The sequence below is a fragment of the Danio aesculapii genome, chromosome 23 (genome assembly GCF_903798145.1).
Source record: "Danio aesculapii chromosome 23, fDanAes4.1, whole genome shotgun sequence".
In the NCBI taxonomy this organism is placed as follows: domain Eukaryota; kingdom Metazoa; phylum Chordata; class Actinopteri; order Cypriniformes; family Danionidae; genus Danio; species Danio aesculapii.
Window position 1 is genome coordinate 23,834,705 of NC_079457.1, and position 26,768 is coordinate 23,861,472.

Consider the following 26,768-nt stretch of genomic DNA (forward strand, 5'->3'; position numbering starts at 1 on the left):
ATGATACACACTGTACACTCCAGGAAAGCAGTTGCTGTCAGTAAGCAGGTTTCCATTCTAACATGAAGTAAAACCTTTAAAGAAAATGTGAATTAGGCGCGTTTCCATTTAATTTTTAGAGTGGCTGACTATAGTATTGGTAACCTAGTAACCAACAGTAAACAAGGCAAGCTTAAGGGGCCGATCAAACCGAAGGCACGTTTTGCGTTGAGAGGCACCTTTTTTTGAATGATTTGATGAGCATTTTGCGCACTACTTATGCGCCCTGCGTGCCTCGCATTTTAACGTTACGCATGTGCGCTCGCAGTTGAAAAAAAGTTAACTTTGAGAAAAAAAAAACACGTTACGTCAGTCGCATCTGTTTCATTCTCCAATCAAATGAAAGCAGAGACAGGGTTTCCGTTGAGTTGCCTGCAGTGCCTGGTTGCTGTTTTATGCAGTGCTGTATGACTTCACAAATCTTGAATTTCACAATATTATTAAATATTACAATTATATCAATATCAACAGCAACACTCGCAGCCGATTCAGACGTTGCCTAGCGATATAAAAAAAGTGCACTGCACTACTTTTTTCTTGTTAGCAAACAGCCTTGCGTTATTAGAACGGAAAAGCACATTCAGTGTGATCGGCCCCCAATGGAGCCAGCTAATTGGTCATTTGATTGTCATTTCAAATGCATTTCAATTTCCCATTAAACCCATTATTTTTTTTACCAAAAGCACCTCCATCTAACTTTAAAAATGTTTTTTTTTTTGCAAATTCAAGAACATTTCCATCACTTGTTACTTGTGTAGTTCCTCAAAAAGTGCTTTAACACAGGGTGATGAGCAAATCCCAGCTACTAATTATTTTTCATCTACAGTAAATGCAACCCAATGATACATCCATTACTGCTATCAGCTAACTCCTGTCATGTTAAGCTCTTCCCTTTCTGACACTATTCTTCAAGTTTTAACAAGACCAACTAAATAACAGTCTGGTGTGTTGTTTGTGGTCTCAGGGTTGCCGTCCGCTCCTCAGAGTCTGCTGTCATCCACGGCTCAGATGTCCATCGGCAGGCTTCAGCTGTCCTGGAAGCCTCCCGCAGATAATGGCGGACGCTCTGATATCACCTACTCTGTGGTCTGCGAACGCTGTGAGGGAAGAACATGCCAGTCTTGTGGCGAGAAAGTGCGATTCGAACCCAGCAACACTGATCTGAAGGAGACCAAAGTGATTGTGAGTGAACTGGAACCCCATCTGAACTACACCTTCAGCGTTGAAGCTCGCAGCGGAGTGTCTCAGTTCAGCAATAAGAGAGCCGTCAGCAGCATCAACACTGCTTTACATTACACAGGTCAGTGCTATTAGTGCTTGTGGAAGAAGAGGGCTAAATAGACTGTTTAAATAGTGTATTTTGTGCATGATTTCATTTCGTGTGGATTTTTAAATGATCTACATTTAAATGATTGTATTTTTAATATATTTTAAAATGGTATTTTTATTAGCAGTTTTTATTATATATTTAAGAAAAAGAAAATTATATTATTACAAAATATTTTTTATGTCGAGTAATCACTGTTCCTCTGAACTTTCTATTCAAATGATCTAAATAATCCTCAATATGAATAAAAAATATATATTTAAATATAATAAATTTAATTAATATATATACATTTATTTATTTATTTATTTATATATTTATTTATTTATTTATTCATTCATTTTCTTTTCGGCTTAGTCCCTTTATTAATCTGGGGTCACCACAGCGGAATGAATTGCCTCATTTATATTTATTTATTTATTTTTAAGCATCAGTTAAGCATACTAAAATTATTTCATTCTACACTAAAGACTGGAGTAATGGCTGCTGAACCTTCAGCTTTGTTTTCACAGAAATATTTCATATTTAAATATATTTTATAATAGAAAAGTTATTTTAAATGGCAATAATATTTACATACATATAAAACTTTTATTTTTTGATCAGATAAATGCAGCCTTTTTATGACTTTTTATACAACGCTTCACATATTTTTTTTGATAACCTTGCTGCATTTACAAATTATACAAAATAAAAGGATTTATATATATAAAACTAAACAAAAACATAAAAACAAACAAACAAACAAAAACTAAAAATGCTCTTCCTTTTTTTATTAATGGTAATCTATTCAGAAGAGACTATTATAATCATACTGAGCACAAGGTACAGCAAATGTGTATTAAATTAAATGTGTATTCCATTAGATCTTTTTTATTAAATAAACAATATATGTGCATTAAAATTAGAATAGTTTTTTTTAGGTATTAATCAGATACTCATCAAAAATGAGATTTTGTTTTACTTTTTTGATTCAAGCTTTTGTAGTCTAAACACACACACACAAAAAAATCACAAAGTCGGATGTTTGCAAACCTGACTCAAACCACATCCATTTGTGGTTTGAAATCCGATTAAAATCAGATATTTTGCTGAATTATCGTCAGTATGGTGACTCCGGTCAGATCGGATTTCAAGTTTTTCCCCCAACTCAAGTGCACAGTGTTTACTGGGACTGTTTCCAATTATGCTCATTTTCCCCCCACTCATTTCTCATATAGCCAACCATGTGACATTAGCCTACACTTAAACGAATTTGACCATTTTGGTTGTGTCGTATGAACAAATCCATGTCCTTTAGAGGCTCTTAAACCAAGTCACAGCAGGCAAAATTACTGCTTTTCTATGCATCTGCCAATTTTGAGATTTTGAGTGTTTTTTCCAGGCTAATGTAAAGAAAACACTTTTAAGTGTAACATATCTTTAAACGTTTTTGTAGATTTCAATTACAATACATATTTTGAAAGGCTGCTTTCTCAAAACGAGCTTTTTTCTTCTATAAATAATCATAAATCTCCTCTTCAGCAGCTCTTACATTAAACTTACTCTAAACTGCACAACTTTATTCACATTCTGAAGTTTTTACAGAGGCATGTGCAATAATCTTTGACTATAATGTAAAAAAAACTAGAATTTTTAACCTGAATTCATCCAAAGTTCAGATTTTTGTGCTAGAAATATGTGCAATTAATGCATATTTAATGAAATGTTGCATCATTTGCATAGTTAAACATAACATTTAAGAAAAGTTGTAGTGCAAAAAATATTTCAGGTCTTAATGAAATCACACAACTGGAAATATATGGTGGTAAATATATATTTTTTCCCACAGATCCCCCAAAAGTGACTGCAATGCACCTTGTGGAAAGCAGCCCGACCAGCCTCTCTCTTCAGTGGTCTGTTTCCCATCGTGCCAAACCAGTGGCCACGCGTTATGAGCTGATGTTTCGCAAGAAGGTCAGTAACACTATCCATTTCAGCCCTGATATTTCACTTTCCCTCCTCTGGAACGGAGGCATTGTTATTCTCCTTTCATCATCTTGCGTTTCTTGGTGTGTCTGCAGGAAAATGATGAGGAAAAGGCCAGTGGAACGGTCACTACCTTCACTGTGCTGGTGCTTGAGAAGAACTCGGCTCAGATCAGAGATCTTTCTCCATCCACCGTCTACTTATTTAAAGTTCAGGCTCTCAGCTCAGAGGGAAGCCCGGGCAGCTACAGCATTGAGCAGGAGTTTTCAACACTCCCACCAGGTGAATACAAGTGAAAAGGTTTTGATTTGAGTGGACATATTTTATTATTATTATTATTTATTTTATTTTATTTTTTATTTTGTTTTGTTTTGTTTTATTATTTTTTATTTATGTATTCATTCATTTATTTATTTATTTATTTATTTATTTATTTATTTATTTATTTTTATTTTTATTTTATTTATTCATTTATTTTTTTGTTTTGTTTTGTTTATTTATTTATTTATTTATTTAATTACATTTATTTATTTTAGTTCATTTATTATTTTAATTTTATTTAATTTAATTAATTAATTTTAGTTTATTTTAGTTCATTTATTTTATTATAGTTTTTTAATTAAATTACTTAATTTATAAATTTAGTTTTATTTATTTTATTTTATTTTATTATTTATTTTATTTGATTTATTTTGTTTATTTTATTTTATTTTGTTATTTTATTTTATTTAAAAAATAATTATCTTTATTTTTATTTTATGTTATTTTTCGTGTTATTTTATTTTTGTTTTTTAATTATTTTATTTTTATTTATTTTATGTTATTTTATTTGTATTTTATTTTATTTTTATTGTTTTATTTGGATCACTTTGCATTAGTTTTCAACGACCCTATGAAATCAACATGTAGTTCTACAGATTTTAGACCTATAATAAAATACAAATGGCTATTTTCTGAAATTACAAACATATTAGACAATTTTATTTCATCTTTAGTTTTGGTTTTGAGTTCACTTATTTAATTTTTTTTGTGTTTTCCAAAAAACCTTCAGCTTTTTTCACTACTTTGTATATCTATTAAAAAAAATAGACATAAAGATATATTGTTTTTTTTCAATAGAAAATACATCAACACAGAGAAAAGGGCTTGTCATGCATATGTTTAATAAAATGTTATTTTAATAGCAAAAAATACTATTTACTTTCATACAATACTAACTATTTATATTATTGTAATTATTAATTAAATAGTTCCGATGCAAAAACCTCTAAATGCCATCTGAATTTTTCCTTTTAAAATGTGTGTATGTTTAGAAAATCCTGTGTATGTTTAATAAATCCACATTTATGGCAAAGAATTGGTTATTTGCATTGCCTTTAAAGTGAAATAACATAAATATTGGAGGCTGAGAAAAATGCTAATTTTAGAAGGAAATTTCAAATGGCCCCTAGAGGTTTTTGCATCTGAACTCATTCAATTGTATTCCTTTTTTTATTTTTTAAAAACTTTTTATACTCTTCATACTGAACAAGATACTTGTTCTGAAGTGACAAACATGTTTTTTGTTGCTCTTTTATGTAAAGAAGAGCATTTTATTCTCGAGTGACTAATTTGCCTGGGCTTCTTTGTTGTTGTTGTTGTTTTCCCATCTCTTCAAAAAGCGGGAAACACAGCAGTGATCCTCGGAGCAGCCATTGGAGGAGCCATCATGCTTTTCATCGTGGTTGTGGTCCTCCTCCTTCGAAAACGGTAAGAAACAAGCACTTGACACACACACAGCCATCTTTATATCTCTCCCTCAGTCACTCCTTCAAGCCGTTCCTTTTCATTCTCCTTCAAAATCCATTCAGTGTTCCCTTTTCACCGCTCTCACACTCTTCCTGAAGCGGCTCCTTACCTCTTTAGAGGAAGAATCAATCGGGTGACTGTCCGCTGACTGCTCACTAAGTGTATCTTAACAAGAGGCATGTTTGAAAAGAGACGAATCAGAGAGACGTATTATGTGAGATAAGAGGCGACGGGATTGTAGGGCTTCTACAAAGGCGACCTGAGCCCTTCATGCTCCCTGTGATAACCCAGACCTCTGTCAGCACTTGGCAAACACAGGCCGCTTTTTTAGTTTTTTTTTTTCAAAGCACTCCTGGACTGAATGGACTGAATCCAGCGCTAGTTGCTCTTCAAACTGGAGTCTGAAAGGAAATGTGGCTTTGCTGAAAAATAGAGAGCTCATTGAGTTGTTTTTCTTCCACAGGCGAAGAAGCTCTCACACCAGACAAGGCCCAGAGGATACCTACTTCTCCAGCCCAGGTTAGTGGGGTCGAATTTCATTCTTTTACAAACTCTTAAAGGGTTAGTTCACACCTAAATAAAAATTCCCTAATAATTCATTCATGTAACCATATGGCATTTTTTTAGTTCACACAAATGAAGGTATTTTTCTACAAATCTGAGAGATTTCTGTCCCTACGTTGAAAGTGCGTTCAGTCAAATCTCTGATCTCTGGCTTGGAATGTGGAAAAAAGAAAAGAATATTCATTTAAAGAATTACAACGTTCTTATTGATTATGGAAGCTCATATATGCTTGCTTGATGCCTGAGAACCTATCATTTTCATTTTTGTGTGTCACATGGTATTTGTAAGCTTCAGCAACAACTACTGAGGCTTGGGCTGCGTCCAAAATTGCCTACTACTCAGTAGGTATTGCATGTGAATTTGAATTTACTACTCGACCGTTATAAAAGTATGTTCTATATAGTGTGAATATGAGTAGTATGAATGGAAGTCGGACGTATCACATACGCCTTTTTGTCATGATTGCGTAACCTACCTGCGTAAGTTGAATTTCTTCACTCCTATTTATAAATTCTTGCACAAAGCATTATTAGATAGCATAGCGTCCATCAGATGCGCACCTCCGAATCTCGCCAGAAGTAGTCGGTCATCCGGTTACTTCTCGCATACAGTTTTTCTAATTCAGTTTTTCTAATTTTGAATGCTGTTTTTAGCGCACTATATATTATGGAGGTATTTCAGACGCAGCATTGGTCTCACTTGTTAAATAGGCTGTGGTTTAGTTTATGGGTTTCATTGTTTATATTTGAATAAAATCTGAAATAAAATCTATTTTTCGTGGTGGGGGGTTTGGGTGAACAGATTTTAAATCAAAAACAATTCTCTCAAATTTCATTAAAACATCTTCATTTGAGTTCCTAAGATGAAGGTGGGTTATGTGTTTGGAATAATGTGAACAAGGTTAATTTTAACCTGATTTTATTTAGAGGGAGACCCCTTTAAAAAAGAGACCCCTTGAAAATTCTCAGTTTCTCTGCATTGGCTGGATGTATTAGGTGTGGAATTGAGCAAAGTGTTCGAAAATATTAGTTTTATTCTTTAAATTTGACTAAATTCCTTCTAAATTATTGTGATTTAAAGGATTTAAAAGGAATTTTTTCCCACTAAATATTACATTCCTAATTCCTCTGAAGTTAAAACAATGGTATTGTGTTGTCTAAAATTATTATAAACACGCCTGATGTTATATTATTATTAAAATGTTATATTATTTTTTTATATTATATTATTTTATATTAAATAATATATTTATTATTTTTTGTTATTTTTTTGCAAACAATAATTTAAATGAAAACATTTTAATTTTAAGTCAGTAATTTACAGAATAAAACAAAACTTATATTTTACTAAAAAACAACTATAAATAAAAAAAATGAATCTTTAAGTGATTTTTTTGATGATTTATATTTTAATCCAATGCAAAATTCTCATCAATCCAGATCAGCTGAAGCCGCTGAAGACCTATGTTGATCCTCACACATACGAAGACCCGAACACAGCAGTGCTAAAGTTTGCCAGCGAGATTCATCCCAATCACATCACCAAGCAGAAAGTCATCGGAGCAGGTTAGTACATCCGTGGCAGTTTGACAAGCCTCTGTGGGGCTGTTAGGAGTGCATTCTGGGAGGAATGACTTTCAACACATTGATTTGAAGTTATGTTACAGTTCATTGAAAGTGACAGCTTTTTTACAGTTCAGTGGAGTGACAGCTTAAACAAGGCGCACATCACAAATTGTCTGATTCCAGCTTTACATGTTAGAGCTGGAATATTTTTAGTGTAGTACTGCTTTCCCTCAAGAGACTATTTTTTTCCCTCCCGATGTCATTCACATTGAATTAGTGTTGTTTTCTTAACCCGCTCTGGAGGTTTTTTCGTATCCCACATGGAGGAGTACAACTATAAAAAATCAGTGTTAATTAATCATGACTTAAAAATAAAGCAAATAACTGCTAAATTGGTCCTACTTTCTATTCCTGTTGGGAGAAAACTATGAAGCGGAAAAGTTTTATTAGAATCATTATTAATGGTTAATTTCCAACAATAATCATATTATAATGATTTCAGAAGGATCTTGTGGCACTGAAGAATAGAAGTAAATTCAGTTCAGAAACACAAGAATGAACTACATTATAAAACATTTGAGAATGTTATTTTAAATGTCAATGATATTTCACAACTTTACTGTTTTTATTGTATTTTGATCAAATAAAAGCAGCCTTGGTAAGGAGAAAAACTTACTCAAAACAAAAAAAAGTAGTGCTGATCAAAGATTAATTGCAGTTAACTGCATCCAAAGTAAAAGTTTGTTTTGACATAATATATGTGTGTGTATTATATATATTTATTATGTATAAGTGATACACAAACACACATAGAAATTAGGGCTACACAATATGCACAATATATATTGTTTCAGCATCGATATCGCAATGTGATGATTCGCAATAGTCACATCACAGGATATGCATTGTTGAGTTTGTATTATAATTTATGATTTGTGTGTGTTTTTCATGCCTGTGATTGTATATTGTTTTTAAAAACATTCAGGTATAAGAAATTGTACCTTTTGTGACCTTAACTATGATTTATTTTATTGAATTAATGTGATCATTCAGTTACTGTACTTGAATGCTCTTAGATTTGGGAAGTGATAAACACTTTATTTCAATTATTTATAGTATTTATAGATTGTTATGCATGAAAATATTCACAACACATGCCAATACAGAAATGCAGTGCAAATAGCACAGACCACAACGAAAGTGTGTCGGGGGACACCAAAAAGTTTATAGATTGCTTAATAGATTTTATAGAGATGCAAATAGTAAACATTAATTCATCAATCTCTGACTAAACACGTGCATGAAAATACTCACAACCCGGGGCGGACTTAATCAATAGGTAAGTTAAGCAGCCGCTTAGGGCCCCTGGGAATTAGGGGGCCCCGATCAATGCCTAGAAACCTATATTAATCATAAAGCTCTTTTATAAATTTTCGATTATATGTTGTAAAAATCTGTCTATAACCATTAAGATTTTAATGTTATTGCTTCTTTTCAAAACCGGGGACCCCCATGAATAGTGGAACGTTCCTTCGGTACTACACATGCAAATATTAACATCTAATCACAAATATGGCTGTACATAGTTAGTTTGTGAATTTATTCTATTTATTTTACATTAAGAAGAAAAAGGTTCCACTGAAAATATATCTTTCACATGCAGTTTGTTTACAAAAAAAAGAAAATAATGAATCTACAGAGATTAAAATGTCTATAGAGAAAGAGAGTGTTTTGAGTTTTAATGCTATGGCCCCATACCTTGAATTGCTTTGGGCCCCCAAATCAGAAAAAAACATATGCAAATACAGAAACGTACTGCAAGTAGCATAGACCACAATGAAAATGTGTTGGGGCACTCCAGAAATGTTATAGATTGCTTATTAGATTTTATAGAGAAGGAGTCCCACTGCAGAATCATCCCAATCGATCTAACGTTATAAATTCTTTCCAAATAGAGATATAAAGTCATATAGTGAAACTGTATTCATATCACAACATATATCGCAAAATAAAAAAAATATCGCAATGTTGGAATTTCCAATATAGTGCAGCCCTAATAGAAATATTAGAAACTATACAATACTACAATAGAAACTATTTTGTTACATAGATATTTCAATTCATATGTAATTTGTATCATATACATACATATTTTATATCTAATTTTCTTAAATATATGCATGCAAGTGTTCATTTAAATATACATAATAAATATACACAGTACACATACATAAATTATGTCAAAACAAACTTTTATTTTGGATGCAATTAATCATGATTTATTTTTGCCCAGCACAAAAAAAAGATACAAATAAACACATATGACAATCCTCAAGTATAAAAATGTTTTCGCTAGCACTTTAGTTAATAATGAGGTTTTGTACTTAAACGAATGCTTATTACCTGCCAATTATTAAGATACTAACTGTTTATCAGTAGTTATATAGTATGATCTTATTCTACATCTCTAACTCTACCCCAATACGTAACCCTAATCACTGTCTTACTAACTATTAATAAGCTGCTAATATATAGATTTTAAGCTGATAGTCTTAGTTAATGGCTTGTTTATAGTGACCACGTTTTCCATATTTTTATTTCAAATCATTTTTAAACTCATTTTTTCAAATTCAAAATGTTTTGAATATAGTATTTAATTACTTAAGTCTTATCTTCTCAATACATTTTCTTCAGAATTACTGATATTTATTTCACTTTTCAGTTTGTGCCTCTTTATCAGTTTTCCTCCCAACGTCATTCAAATTGAATTAGTGTTGTTTTCTTAACGCTCTCTAGAGATTTGCTTCATAATCCACATGGAGCGGTGAAAAAAATCTGACATACAGTTGCAATCAGCATTATTAAACCCCCTGAATTATTAGCCCCCCTTTTTATTTTTTTCCCCCAATTTCTGTGTAAAGGAGAGCAGATTTTTTCAACACATTTCTAAACATAATAGTTTTCTCATTTCTAATAACTAAGATGATTTATTTTATCTTTGCCATGATGACAGTAAATAATATTTCACTAGATCTTTTTCAAGACACTTCTATACAGCTTAAAGTGACATTTAAAGGCTTAGGTTAACTAGGCAGGTTAGGGTAATTAGGCAAGTTATTGTATAGCAATGGTTTGTTCTGTAGACTATAGAAAAAAATATAGCTTAAAAGGGTCAATAATTTTGACCTTAAAATGGCTTTTAAAAAATTTAAAACTGCTTTTATTCTAGCCAAAATAAAACAAATAAGACTTTCTCCAGAAGAAAAAATATTATCAGACATACTGTGAAAATTTCCTTGCTCTGTTAAACATAATTTGGGAAATATTTAACAAATAACAAAATTCAAAGGGAGTTTAGTATTTCTGATTGCAACGGTAATACATAAGTAACCACAACTTACAAACAAACACTAAATTAGCCTTAAATAATTTTAAATGTTTATAGTATACATCTCAAACATCAGCATTAAATGAGAAGATCTGTGTGTTGTGGTCACGTTTTCCCTCTTATTATCCCTCGGCAACTCTCCTCCAGTTTCTGTCCGCTTGTTGTACACAGATTCTCATGGCCTTTCTGACCCCACGTCCCATGAATCCACTTGCTAACTGTGCATGCTGGTTATCATTTCAAAGCATCTCCTGCATGTTGTTAAATAACCCCTATTTGTCACAGGACGTGTTTGAGGAGTTTCCGTGTGGAATGTGGTTTATCTGATGGCGTTTGGTGGTGTGTGTTTTTATGCTGTAGGTGAGTTTGGAGAGGTGTATCGAGGAATCCTCAAAGCTCCCAGCCGGAAGGAAGTGGCTGTAGCTGTTAAAACGCTGAAGCCGGGATACACTGAGAAACAGAGACAAGACTTCCTGAGTGAGGCCAGTATCATGGGACAGTTCTCACACCAGAACATCATCCGCCTGGAAGGGGTCGTCACTAAATGTAAGTGCAGTCGACTGCTAATTGTTATAATTATAATAATAATAATAATATTTAACAACAAAATAATAATAATATTTAACAGCATTACAAATAATAAAATAATATAATAATACTTTAAAATAGCTATGTAACAGAAATGACATTAATACAATAAACAATAAACAGAGTTAATAATGGTTAAATGGTGTTAATTGAATAATGGTCATAATGATAAAATTATTATAATTAATTGAAATAAATACATAACTAAATAATACTAAAATAAATATGACCAAAAAATAATAAAAATAAATTAATAAATAAATAAATAAAACAACTCGTAACAAGTCGTCGGGATGACAACAGAGCACAGTTTATTTACAGCTTAGTCAGACAGGCAATGGTCAATCAGGAACTGTATCATGAGGGTATTCCTAAGAGTAGTTGTGGTCACAGGCAAAGAGATCAATGCAGGCAGCAAACAGTATAAACAATAAACAAAACAAGGATCAGGAAACACGGCAACTCTAGACTAGTCTAGACAGATAAACAAGACTCAGCAATGTGTGTGAGAATGTGCGCATTTTATATAGTCCATGTAATCAGTCTTTGATGAGCTTCAAGCTTTGTGTAATCCGGTGATCCGGAACTAGTGTGTGTGTGTGAGGTGCCTGATGGGAGTTGTAGTTAGTTTCAGTGGCGGAATTGTAGTCTGGATGATAGTGCATGTATTCCAGTGATCTGCAAGGCCTAGATCTCTGGTAATCATGACAGTAAAAATAATAAACAGTGATTTATGATTTTAAAACTAAATAAACGTAAAACCTAAATAATAATATTAATAACAATACAAATAAATAAATGCATATTTAAGAATGCAATGAGTGGAAAAACAATTATATAGTTAATCAGGATATATTATGTGTGGCATGTATATAATTTACGTATGATGTGTTTGCTTACTGGTTTTGGTGGTTTAATGGACAGAAATTTGTATAATGACATGAATAAGACCCAGTTGTACTACTTTACAGTGGTTTTTGAGCACATGGCTTGTGCCCTTATTATTCAAAACTCAAAAAAATCATACTTGAAGGGGTCTTTTCACTTTCCACATGTTTCCTATGAGGATTAGGTGGTTGGTGTGGGGTATATAAGGCCATAAAATAAGCGTTTTTACTGTATAAAATACATTATGTCTATGGAGAGTCCTTGTAAACAACCAATACCAACGTTTGTGTGTGTGTGCGTGTGTGTGTGTGTTCATTTGGATGATTAATTATTAGCTTTTTTGTCTTATTTTTATTTAATTGAACTGAATATAGTTTTTGAGCAACGTTTTTATTGTTACTTGAGCCGTAATCTAATTCTGCAGAATTAACATTTGTATCATTTTTCATTTTCTAAAGCTTCTTTGTCTCTGTCTATTTTCTTTGCAGTCAAGCATGCCATGATTGTGACGGGACGAGTACATGGAAAATGGAGCTCTTGACAAATACCTCAAGGTATGTTAGTCAAGTTCATCCTCATCAGAAAAGAAACAAAATCTGACAGATGATAATTCAAAGTGATTTAACTCAACAAACAGTTTGTCTCATCTTTTCACAAGAAAAAAAGTATAAATGAAACTCTTTCTTCCTCAGGACCATGATGGCGAGATGTCGTCCTTCCAGCTTGTGGTATGTTGCGTGGCATCGCGGCGGGCATGAAATTCTCTCAGACATGAGTTATGGTACACAGAGATCTGGCCGCCAGGAACATCTTGGTCAACAGTAACCTGGAGTGCAAGGTGTCTGACTTTGGTCTGTTCCCGGCGTCCTGGAGGATTGATCCCGAAGGCAACCTACACGACTAGCGTAAAGTCACTTAGCAAATAAACGTGCGGTTTCAACAACTTCCAGATGTCTTTATTTGGCCAATACTGCAACCTGCTTATTATGTCAGGATTTGGAGAAATTATATGGGATTTGCCTGACACTTGTTTATGTGTGTTCTTTGGGCCCAGGGAGGTAAAATTCCGAGTCGCTGGACGGCTCCAGAGGCTATTGCGTACAGGAGTTCACATCCGCGAGTTGATGTGTGGAGTTTTGTGCATTGTCATGTGGGAGGTGATGGGCGTTTGGAGAGAGGGCCGTATTGGATATGAGGCAACCATGAGGTATGGATTGACCATATTAAAGATTTCTTTGAGCAAAAGTGTGTAGGTAATTAGTAGGGGCCAGACAGAATTTGCAGACATTTTTTGCTATTTCTGCAGAAATTTTGTAAAATATCTGTGGATTTATGTGGAATTATTTTGGGAATATCACAACTAAAAACTTATATATGAAATAAAAAACAATACATTTTTAACGTTTATTTAATGTTTACAATGCAAATCCAAATAGATCCACTTATTTGGTAAACAAGCAAGTCTCTCATTAATATATCTACTAAATACGAAAATATAATTTACAAACTGTAATGTAATAATCATATGAACATTTTACATACTATTATTATATCACAATAATATTAGTGAAATTAATTTAACTGAATAAGAACTGAAAAACTGAATAAATATAAATTTACACACATTTACAGCCAATAATACATAAACTCAATCTTGGGCTCAAAATCTGCGGAAATCTGCGGATTTCTTTGTGCGCAGATTCCACGTGGGCCTAGTAATGAGTTAATTAATATTATTGGGGATTAATAAATATTTATAATTTAATAATAATTTTTAAATGAGATGATTATTATTATGTTTTATTTTTAATACAAAATAGTAAACAGCAACATAATAACGTAATACAAATATAAAGAAAAATCTTCTTGTTTTTTTCATATTCCAAAGTCCAATATTGTTTTTCGTAGGTAATCGATAACTAGTAAAATAAATGACCTGAATAATAAATATTTACACTTTATAATAACATTTTTATTATTATTATTGTTGTTGTTGTTGTTGTGTTGTTGTTGTATTATTATATTATATTATAATTTATATTTATTATATTATTATTATATTATATTATATTATAATTATATTAATTAGTATATTATATTATATTATATTATATTATATTATATTACTAATAATAGAATATATATATATATTAACAAAAATAAATATCTATAAAAAATAAAATAAATGTAAAAAGGTATACTGAGATGATTAAAATAGCTTAAGAATAGAAAAAGAGTTAAAATAAAATAAACATAAATAAAATACAAAAAAGAATAATTGTAGTGTAATAATAATAGTAACAGTGTAATAATAATAATAATAATAATAATAATAATAGCTATAATAATAATAATATAATATAATAATAATAATAATAATAATAATATAATAACATATAATTATAAAACAAATATAATAAAGAAATACTATAATGCAGTTAACAACAATAATTTATGGCTCTGTTTGTTGGACCTTTCTTTGAGCAAAATGTTATTTTTTCTCTCTCTGTAGGTAATGAAGGCCATTAATGAAGCTTTCCGTCTTCCTGCACCGATGGACTGCCCTTCAGCCGTGTACCAGCTGATGTTACAGTGCTGGCAGCAGGATCGCTCCAAGCGGCCCAGATTCGGAGACATCGTCAGCCTTCTGGACAAACTCCTGAAGAGTCCAGATTCTCTGAAGGCCATCGCAGACTTCGACCCTCGGTAAGAGCTCACAACACATGCTCGGAATTCTTTAAATGACTCCTTCAAAGCTTTTACATGACAGAGAGAAGTCGAGGCTTGCACACACATCTATTACACAATTTCTGACCAAGAAACTCAAGTGCTAATTCAAACAAAGTCATTCCTCTGTGAAGTTAAGACACGCACCGTGTACCATCGAATGGTTTTGGCATTTTCTGATGTTTATCGCACTGTTAAACTTCCAATCTTCATCAGAATTCTTGAACCTAACAGACAGGTTTTCCTCTCCCCACCCATCAATTACGACCAGAAAAGGTCTCTCTTCTCTCTCTCTCCTCTCCTCTCTTCTCTCTCTCTCCTCTCTCTCTCTCTCTCTCTCTCTCTCTCTCTCTTTCTCTCTCTCTGTGGTTTTCTTGAATGTATTTTTGTGTTTTGTGTCTTTGTCAGAGTTCCATTCGGCTCCCAGCACCAGCGGCTCAGATGGCTCTCCCTTCAGGTCTGTGTCGAGGGCTGGAGTCCATCAAGATGAGCCAGTACAGTGAGAACTTCAGCGTGGCTGGCGTGGTCAGCATGGAGCAGGTGCTGCAGATGAAGAGCGAGTGAGTAATGCTCACACCTTTAACACTTAACAAGACAACAACAGCAGTGAATGATCTGAGGAGACCGACCAAAGTGCATTGCTGCGATTGGTTACCATATCCTGGTGCTTCAGATAAATGGAATGTTTGACTTTACATGTGCAGGAACAAGGTCAAAATTAGGGTTAACAGCAGGTTTAAATGAGAGATTTTGATATAGTTAATAATTTATTCTATTTTGATTTTGCTTAAATTAGTATACTTTTCCGGTTATATATATATATATATATATATATATATATATATATATATATATATATATATATGATTAAAGTAAGTCTTTGGACACGCAGTATCCCGTTCTTAAACTTCCTTCAATTTCCCTCTTACATAATGTCAGAAATGTAGCCTAACTAATTTAGTATTATGTAAAACAGAGAATAAAATGGCCCCAGATGAACATAATTTGAGAGTTCTGGGAATTTGTGAAGGAATCTGCAGTGTTTGGCTCTCACTCTCTCCTGCGGCACACAGTCTACACCGAGACTGATTGGTCAGGACAAGCTTGTATTTAAACAGATGCTATCCTCGAACTTTTAATAATTCCTCGAACATATAAATATTTTTCACGTTTTTTCTTCTAGAGATCCGGTAATTGAATGTGGCTTAAATTTATGCTTTGGTTACAAGGATAATCTCACACAACCACAGACCATTTTTTGATTTACTGTATCTGGCGAGCGCAGCAACCACATAAAATTGTAATGACGATTTAACCTTCTTTAGACGAGTCAAACGCTAACTTTTAACTTAAACACACATGAACGTTTCAGCGTCTTCTCAGCGAACACCTTAGAGGGCTACTAGTTTCTTTGAAGTGATGGCAGGAGAGAAAGAATAGCCGTGGTTTTTGGCTGCGGTGGATTGTGGCATGATGTTCCCCTGCCCCGTCCTGCCATCCCTCCCTTCCTCCCCACTGTTTCGGCAGACTCTCTCATCCCTCCCCTTCCAACAGCACTAGTCGAGGCCTGCGCTTCCACTGCAGCCAGAAACCACACAACCCTCACATCCACACCACTGGACTTAAAAGTCAAGACTAGAGATGAAAGAGAGCAGCGCTGCTGAAGGAGAGCGAGCTGATCTTCATGCAGAGAACAGAGAGATGTATATTTATATACAGTTTTGTTTCATGCAGTAATATTTTACAGGAAGTAGTGAGCTGCACTCATATTCATTTGTTTTTTATTTTATTTGCTTCCATTCCTTATGATGTGAAAACCTAGTCCAGTAAGGTTCAGTATTTAAATAGAAGCCAATTAAGTATGTTTTTAATAATTGAACATTGGCTAATTAATGATGACATCAACATAATTAGTGTTTTGAAAAGAGGGTGGAGGGACTGAATTACTCTATACAATGAGGAAGGCTTTAATTGAGCTCAACGTTTGTCTCCTGATTAATGTGAAATAAAACGGCAAAACAAGAATATTTGTATGAGTGCGACTGACTATGGAAGTCAGTGGTAACGGGTTTCCTGCATTCTTCAAAATATCTTCTTTTGTGTTTAACAGTAAAAAGAAACTCATAAAGGTTTAGAAAAACTTGAGGGTAAGTTTTGGGAAAACTGTTTCCAGGGTCAGGGCTCCAGGGGTTGGGAACCTTTTTTCAGCAAAGAGCCATTTCTGATTCTTTTTTATCAAATGCATTTATTTAAAGAGCCATTGGAGGTGTGTGCATATTACAAAACCTTAATTATGTCCATGCACAATTCAAAAACAAATATTACGCATCACAATGTATTAAGAAAGGATAAATTATAGATTTTTTTTCTTTTTGCCATCGCCACTCATGAATATTGTTTGAATTTACATGCGTGAGGTTACCATAGAAATGTAAGTTGCTCGCCCTTTATTGGTGTCGTGATTTGAGTTAAACCACAGCGCCACACATGTGCGTTGAGTCCTTATTCATTTAGCTGTAAAAATACAATATAAAGGGAATTGTAATTGTATTTTCAATAGAAATGTGATTTCTAGTGACAGTTATTATTTTTTTATCTTTATAATATTATTGAAGAGAGACAGCTGGAGAGCCACATATTTTTGGTCAAAGAGCCACATGTGGCTCCCGAGCCATAGGTTCCCTACCCCAGCTCTACTCATTTGAATTGCGAAAACTCTTTCTATAACTGTTTATATCCACTGTTTAGTCATATCACACATTCAAGTGAATCTTTTTCATTCATTTGCTACATCCCAGACACCAATATTTTACATCAAATCTTTTTATTGGTCTTTTGAGAGACAGTAGAGATTGGATAATGATAAAAAGGGAAACGGTAAGATTTTGTCTATTATTATTTATTATTTATTATTAATATTATCACCACTATTATTTATGTCTATATTTGAACCATTTATAAAAGATGAATCACTGTCTGACCATCTTAGATTAAGCATGAAAAATTGAAATATTTACGAACATGATTTTCAATAGTATTGCAGCGCACTGAGCAAATATCAGTACCATTTATTTATTTGCGTTGGCCTCTGATGGAGTATTTGGATACAGAAACTGTGTGCAAAGACTTGACACGCTGATCATCACACGCTGATCATCACACCCTTCATCCTGGCCAGTGCTTTAATTTCTGTTGTTTTGCAGATCTGTTGTACGAGGGTGATAATGCCACTGTTTTGTAGCGTTTGATAGTTTCCCACAGATAATATCATCACGATCATTGGGTTAGTCTTACCAAATGCAGTCTCCTTAGCATATCTACGTGCTCCGTTTTTTTGATTCCTGCCTGTGAGTTTAAGTTCCAGCAGTGCAGTGTTGCCAGATAATGCCAAAACAAACAAAAGCAATCCCCCCAAAATTAATCAAAACAAGAACAGATCTTGTATTTTTGTAAACCTCAACCTTCATCTTCTTACTTATCAACACATTAATTACATTATGAACACTGCCACATTAAGTCCAACAATACAACATTTATAATAACTAGATCTGGCAACTAGCAGAGGCTGCATCTGCATCCTCAGTAGCTAATTAACTCAACATGCGAATATTAAAGACATGATTGTAAATCATTTTTCATTCATATAACTTCAGATTTTCCTTTTGAGCATGAAATATTTAGCAAGGTCTGTCTGCGGGCGTGTGTGGAGGTAGAGAACTCTCCGAGCAGGCAGTTTGACTGATGAAGGGTTGGGAGTGGAGGAGCAGCACAGCTCCAGGACCTCTGGCTCTGCTCCCGTGGGTGTTTTTAGCCTCGAAGCTTGCTGAACTTTGTGTGGAGCACCAGAAATGCCTTTGATGTGTTTGTCTTTTGCTTTATGGCCCGACTGTTCCATCTGGTGTCATCTGGTAGCACTCTTTAAAACCAGAAACTATTTACAAGTCCTCCGCTGACTGTGCTGGCCAAATCTGAGTCACGGCGGGCGAAGGGAAGCCTTGTTAAATCATCAAGGCGCTAATTAAAAATGTAATTAGGATTCAGATAACGTGCTTGCTTTTTAAACAGCTGATTCAGAATGGCTTTTTCAAAGAGGAGAATATGTGTCATTTTCATGCAGCTTCACACAGTGCTGGTATCACTGACTGAAACTGAAGGAAACGTCGAATAAAAATGTTCAAATAAGATTCATATTTATATATAATACAAATAATTTTTATCATCAGCAGTAATAGCCTCACAGACTGTGTGCCGACATGTACACTGTAAAAAATGCTGGATTACACACAATTCCTTAATGTTGTCTCAACACAAAACAATTAAGTTAGCTGATTTTTTTTTATACAAATTTAAGTGGATTGAACATAAAACATTTAAGATGTTCCCCCCCAAAAAACGTAAGAATTGTGTTGTTTCAACTCATTTTAAATAAGTGGTTTGAACAAGCAGCAAAAGTAAATTATTTGAATGTAGCGCCATTGTTTTTCAGCCATCCCAAGTTCGAATCCTGGCTCAAAAAATAGCAAAAATACATATTTAAACTTTGTTAATGACTCAATACTAATAAAAATCGAACTAAAACGGACATAAATTCATTTTAGATTCTAAATTCATGGTATATTACAGCGGTTCTCAAACATTTCAGCCCCAAAATAACAATGCCAGGGACTCATGACCCCCAAATTCCTCTGAGATGGTTATAAGCATACAAATGTTGCACACACAAGAACAGGCCTATATAAACACGAGCATATTGACAAGACAAAAAAGTGGAAGAGTCTAACAACCATATACTGTAAGAAAAATCTTGCTTGCTTAAAATTTTAAGCTGAATCAAATTAATCGTATGAGTCCATTGAACTTGTATTATGTTAAACTGACTTGTGTAACTTATAAAATTAAGTTAAAACATGATTAACTTAGTTTAATAAGTTACAATGACATAAAAGCTTATGCTGTCAGGACTAATTGATCATTTAATTTTTTGCAGTGTAGGCTATCTTTAATATAGTCATTTATTAGTTTGTTTAATTTAATATTAACCTCACCTGTTTTCAGCACAAGTCTATTCTTGGTTGAATTTTGGAGACCGCTAATCAGAGATCATTCACAATATTCTGTAGTGGCCTGTATTTATTTTTATGTATTGATAAATTGCCATAAAGGTGTCAGAAAGTTTAACCTGGTGCTTTAAAATCAATCTGCTGCAGCTGATGCTATTGCTAGGTTATCATATTAATGTAAGCACACGATCCTATGAAATAAATTAAAAGGCTGATGGCTTTTATTTGCATGTTGTTGCATTTTTATTGTAACTATTAACTACTATTTGTGTTTATATTGTACTTTTGGAAATCACCAAGCAACCCCCTGTCATTGTCCCCCACTTTTAGAACTACTGATATATTATACAATTTTGTAAATTAACTAAGCAAAGGACCCAGAATTATAGAAAAACTGTGAGAACAGGCATAAACAACTAAATATATGGGCAAAAAAAGATAATTAGTTAATATAAACTTCATTTATTACATTATATATTTATCTTTGTTAACATTAGTTGATGAAAATAAAGTCCTTCATTCTTAATTTTTGTTATTGTGCATTAACTAATGTTAACAACCAAAGCTTAGGATTTCAATAATGCATCAGTAAATGATAAACTATGATAAATAAGTCTTGTACAAGTAGGCTATTGTTCGTTCTTAGTTCATGCTAGTAAATACATTAACTAATGGAACACTATTCCATTAAGATAGGGTAGGGTGTGACCGAAAAATTGTAAAAATGTAAAACCATAATAACCATGCTCTTTCTATTTTATTTCTCAGGGACATCCGTAACATTGGAGTGCGTCTGCCGGGTCACCTGAAGCGGATTGCCTACAGCATCCTGGGACTAAAGGACCAGACGAGCACCCTGAGTGTGTTTGCAGTGTGAACTGTCTTTAAGCAGCACCTTTGGCTGTGGACTGAATGAACTCTCATCTGCCTTGGGATTGGACTGCAGGGACAGACCTTCACCTGGCCAAAAATAAATAAATAATAAAACACCTCCAGACTAGCCAGAAGGACTTTCACCGGCGTGGAGACGTGTAGCATTTGACGTACTTACCAACAAAATGGAAGACGTGTAAAACAATCAAAAAAGCTATTGATGTATGCATCAAAACCATGTATATTAGACATTTTTACCATAAGCATATGTTTATTTTTTATTTTTTGAGAAGATATAGTCGTTTCTTTTACTTTTTTTTTATTCATATGCATGCTTCATTTTAGCCAGAGAGTGATTGATCAATGCTAGTTAGCGGCTACTTTTAGCTACTTTCAGATCTTATTCGTTTCTCCTCCAATGGTGAACTGGCACTGTGTCTTTCTGACAGAATTATGAGAGAAAAACAGACCCGCAGGTCTTTCTCTTCCAGAAATATGGAGGCGAGCGTTAAGACTTAGTGATGTTTCGCTGATTGTGATGCTCTCTGGTTTCAATCATGCTTGAGTTGGCCGTGATTTGATGTCTCGCGCGATGACATTTTCTTTACAATTGCACTCTCAGCGCTATATGCTTTGGACCATCAAGTTTAAAAATCTCTGGTTTTAGATGAAACAGAGCAGCGAGGCGTTCTTTCAGTCCTGTGTTTTCTCTGCAAACAAGAAGAGCGGAGGCGCCGCCATGAAATAGCACTTAAATCAGAAATCTCAGCCGCCGTCTCATCCCTTATCGTCAGGAAAGGTTACAGCCACGATGACATTAAGGATCGGATGGAACAAAGAGCGAGCGAAAATGACAAAATGGAAACGAGTTAAGAAGAAAAACGCAGTTCTGGAACCGATTGCCGGATTAAATCAAATGGGAAAATGTGATCCGGCGGCGTTCTGTAAACAAACGCACGGTTGTGATTTTCAGATATTTGCAGCAAGTGACAGTCCTCGCAGACCAAGAATATGATCAAACGGACAGTTCTGTTGCTGGGATTTGTGGATTCTGTTATTCATTGTGTGTCAGGAGATTAAAGTGGCCTGGAGCTGTGAATCACAGAGACTATCTTCAGCAGATCTGCTTCATGATTAACCGATCAAGATACGCTGGGATATGACCTTCCTTGATTATTATGACTTGCAGGACCTCAGTATGGTTTCAAACAGGCCCACTTGTATGGAAAAACTTGTTTTAATGTTAAGCTTCTTTTCATTTTGTATTTATAGAGGGAAGAATCTGCTTTACTCTTAGGGTGTGTTCACATTTGGCAGGTTTGCTTTGATTACTGCAAACTGTGGTGGGATTGCTCATTATTTTGGTTCATTTGAATAATTGCTGTCATCCAGACATTTCTATGCATCAAATAAGCTGACTGAGACTGCTGAAAAGATTGGGTATTGTTTATTTTGTAACATGGTAACATGTACCAAAGACATGTAAAGTAACCAAAACAGGACATGATGTCACACGAATGCATTTTTCCCTCATTATAGTTGCATAGTTGCCTATTAGTGCTCAATACAGGCATCAGAAACACCCCAGCAAACAATTTTGTGCTTAATAGACGTCTCATAGACATCTAAATGTAGACAGCTTGGCTAAAACAAAGCTAAACTTGGGCCGTCACCAGGGGCGGATTTAACCAGTAAGCAAAGTAAGCATCCGCTTAGGCCTCAAGGAAATCTGAGGGCCCCCAAATAACACCTAGAAGTATAAAGGATACCTATAAATTATATATAACATTGTTTTCTAGCATATTTTGTATGGTGAGGGTCTAAAAAGTTTAATTTGAACGTAATTATTACATCTGTGCAAATGTGTCCCCCACCTTCAATCATGGACCGGTCCAGCAGTCAAATTAGTAAAGAAAAAGTTCATTTAATATTTTTAGTTGTGAATTAATTTAAAGAAAACAAATCAAAGATGCTTTACTTCTTCTTATTATTATTTTGCATTACGATAAAATGTAGAAAAGGAGATGGAATGATATAAAAAAATTAAAGGTGCATTTTAGAAAAGTTTTAATCATTATATCAGTTGATCTTCTTTTCTAAATTTTTATCGCAATGCAAAAAATTAATAATAACAAGTAAAGCACCTTGTAAAACTTTTGAAATCCCATGGCTGGAATTGCTTGGACCCCAAAATCACTACCCAATCACACCCCCCTCGCTGTCAGTGAAAATCTAATAGACATCTAAGAAGCCCAAGACTAGACTAGTCGTCAAATAGACAGATTGGACAGACTATATATGTGTGGTCATTCATTTCTGTTTATTTGATGACTAGTCTAGTTTTGGCTTATTCTTAGACATCTATTAGATTTTCACTGACAGACCATTTTTAGCCTTGTTTTAGCTAAGACGTCTTTGTTTAGACTTCTATTATACATGTTTAAAAAAATGCTTGCTGGGACTTCTCCCTATAGCAGATCTGTGTTTATTTGTGTGATGGAGGATTGTAAGGATTTTCAAATGTTTCCAACTGAACAAATTACTAGTTTGCACATACATAAGTGTACTTAAATAAAGGACTATTAATCTTTACATTTTAAGTCAGGGGAACCAGGATTACAGTAAATGTATCATTTTCTTTTTGTTCTAGATCAGGGGTGTCCACACTTGATTCTGGAGGGCCATTGTTCTGGCAGAGTTTTGGTTCCAACCCCAATCAGAACAAACCTAGGCCAGCTAATCAAGCCCTTTCTAGGCTTTCTAGAAACATCCTTGCAGGTGTGTTGGGGCAAGTTGGAGCTAAAATCTGCAGGCACCCGCCCTCTAGGGACTGAGTTTGGACATTCCTGGTCTAGACCAATGAATCGAGATAACCAAACCATCAAGTGTGAACACACCTTTGTTAATTCCACTTTGTTCGGATTATTGCTAGATGTTGAATGCAGGTGGGTTCTTCATATTTACTGTTTGTTTGCGGTTGATATTGTGTTTCATATCATTTCTAAGTGGGACATTGAAACTGGCAAGTTAGAGTTTTCGGAAAGGGAAAATTTGTTATTTTTGACCTTGGTTCTGAGCTTTTTCTAAAACATTGAAATTTGTTAAGCTCAGTACGAACACACAGGATCCCACTCATGGATATATTTCTACACATAACATAAATAAGTTTGATTGGGCCAATTGTTTTGTACTTTATTTAATAGTCTATTTATTTTTTACTTTATTTATTGTTTAAATGACACTGAATTGGGGATTTATTTGTAACGAAAGTCTGTCTTTCAGTCACAATAAAATCTTTGTAGCCTCTAAACCTCAATGTCACATTGATTTTTTTACTCACAACAATAAAAAAGCCACAATAGAAAAGAAATAAGATGTTCTAATTGCATCTTCATTGTAATGCATCAAGCTCTTTCAAGCGAGCAGTCAATACAGCACTAATGTACTCAAGGAAGCCAGAAGCTTTGCATGACTGCATTATCTAATTGGTCAAAGCAGCCCTATTTAATTAGTTGCTGGTTGCAGTCCATCGTAAACTATGACAGAAACCAATGAACCTTATAACCTGTGCAGGACAATTTACTTTGTTCTCATTAGGCCCCTCCTGTCCATCCGTAACCACAGCTTCACTGAAACTCAAATTAAGAGAGGCTTTTGTCTGGCCCAGAGTATTGAATTTATCAGCTGCCGTTGAGTGATGAAGCCAACAATGCCCTAATGCACCCTTTTGATAAGGTAGAAAATGTCAAGGCTGGAATGTAAATATTTATACACAAAAATAGTCGGACAAGGGAAGCTGGCTAGAGGGTGAAATCCCATCACGGAAGTCAAACAGGTTGAACAGAATCAAATGTCTTTATGGTTTTCTTTGAGTGTGTCTGTTATTGTCTAGACAGCTTCGTCATCTTTTGTTCAGATGGACTTGCACCAGTGCCTTGAATTGGGTACTTTAATTTTACACAATATGTGCCCCATGTGGTCAGTTTCTGTTTGACCGTGATCAAGTTCCTGGACTTATTGTGAATGATTTGTTGGTGCATGTTTTTCAAAGAATGATGATCCATTGATGTCACTAAAACTTTGTGTTAGAACATCACTTCACAAGCAGGTCAATACTGGTCTTATTGTATCCGCCTGTCAGAGAGAGAGTGTTCAGGGTTGTAACCATCATAGACATTAAGTGAGATAAGTCATTTCATATATTTAGAAATGACCCTGAGTTAAACATTTTTGAATTACTCCATAACAAAGCCCTTCATTACAAAGCCCTCTTTTGTAAAGGATGACAAAATGTGTTAAAATTAAAAGTTATAGTCCTCATGAAATCAAAATGTAAATTGTTGTCATTTTAAATTAGTGTTCCATCGGTACCAATGGTGTAGTGGAAAAATGCACCAACACATGCACTCCGGTGTTTGTGGCGACCCCAGGTTCAATTCCCCGCCTCGAGGTCCTATGCCGATCCTTCCCCTCTCTCTGCTCCCCACACTTTCCTGTCAATTCTCTCTACTGTCCTGTCCAAATAAAGGTGAAAACCCCTAAAAAAAAAAAAAAAATTAGTGTTATCTATAAGCAAGTATGTTCTAAAAGATAATACATTTAGAAGATATAAGTATTTAAATCACAATTAAGCAAAATACTGTTTCAGTGGTTTTTAATGAAAACCTCTTACCTATTGTGGCCTTTAACAGTTTAAGAGACTAATATAAATTATAAATGCTAGTGAGACAGTATTTTATTTATTTAACAATCAGCATATGTAAAATACAGTATCTGCATATTTAATGTATATTTGCATAGGCCTATTTGACCTTGAGTAAAACAGATCAATTACCATAAAATACTTAATCCAGAGTACGCCACCTGTTTTACAGAATAGCTCAGAAGTTTGTTTGTGCACTCTTTTTGTTTCAAAAGCAAAGTGAGTCAATTATTGACTTTAATCGTGATGAGGGATTTAGTTGCGTAAGCGTGCAAAAACAAACAAATAAAAAATAAATAATACGCAAATACATAAATAAAGGAGTAATAAATCCATGAATTCCTGCATAAATAAAACATTAAATTAATAAGTATTCAAATAAATAAATGTATGAGTAAATAAAATAATAAATTCCTGCTTAAATAAAACATTAAATAAATAAATATGCAAATAATAAATAAATGTATATAAAAACCCACAAATTCCTGCATAAATAAAACACAAATAAATAAATATGCAAATAATAAATAAATTAATGTATATTAAAAATCCACAAATTCCTGCATAAATAAAACATAAATAAATAAATATGCAAATAAATAAATAAATAAATGTATATTAAAATCCACAAATTCCTGCATAAATAATCATTTAAATAATTAATAGTGGGATAAATTAGTAAATAAATTACATGAATGTTGGGGGAATAAGAAAATGCTAACTTAAAGTTTATTTTTCCCCTTTTCAACATTTATTCATTTCTTGAACGTAGTTATGTAAAGTTATTAATTTTCCTCAGCTCAACATAATGAGAGGGTGTCTGTCAATCATCAGAATCCAGTCAAAAATATCAAATGCAAAACTTTCTAACGATCAAACCAATGATGTCATAAAGATCACCTACGATGTATGACAGACACTCTCTCATTAGCATGTTCACTTGAGGAAAAGTAAATACGTCAAGTTCAAGAATGATTAAACATTTGAAAGGGGAAAAATAAACTTTCAGTTTAGCATTTTCTTATTCCCCTAAAAATTAGTGTAATTTATTTAATTATTTACCAGTTATTTATATATTTATTTACGCAGAAATCTGTGAATTTTTATGTACATGTATTTATTTATTTACATATTTATTTATTTATTATTTATGCCAGGAATTTATGGATTTATTTACAAATTAATTTATGTATTTGTCCATTCATTATTGTTTTTGCAGGTTTCGTCTGCCATAATCTTTTGAACAGTTCATTAAAAGAACTTTAACTCAGAAGGCAGATTATAACTATT

General features: G+C 33.7%; 1 pseudogene; it reads left to right on the plus strand.

Annotated features, from left to right (window-relative positions):
- Positions 1-22,970, plus strand: part of LOC130217847 (ephrin type-A receptor 2-like) — a 48,883-nt pseudogene extending 25,913 nt beyond the window's left edge.
- Positions 22,971-26,768: the final 3,798 nt, after the last annotated feature.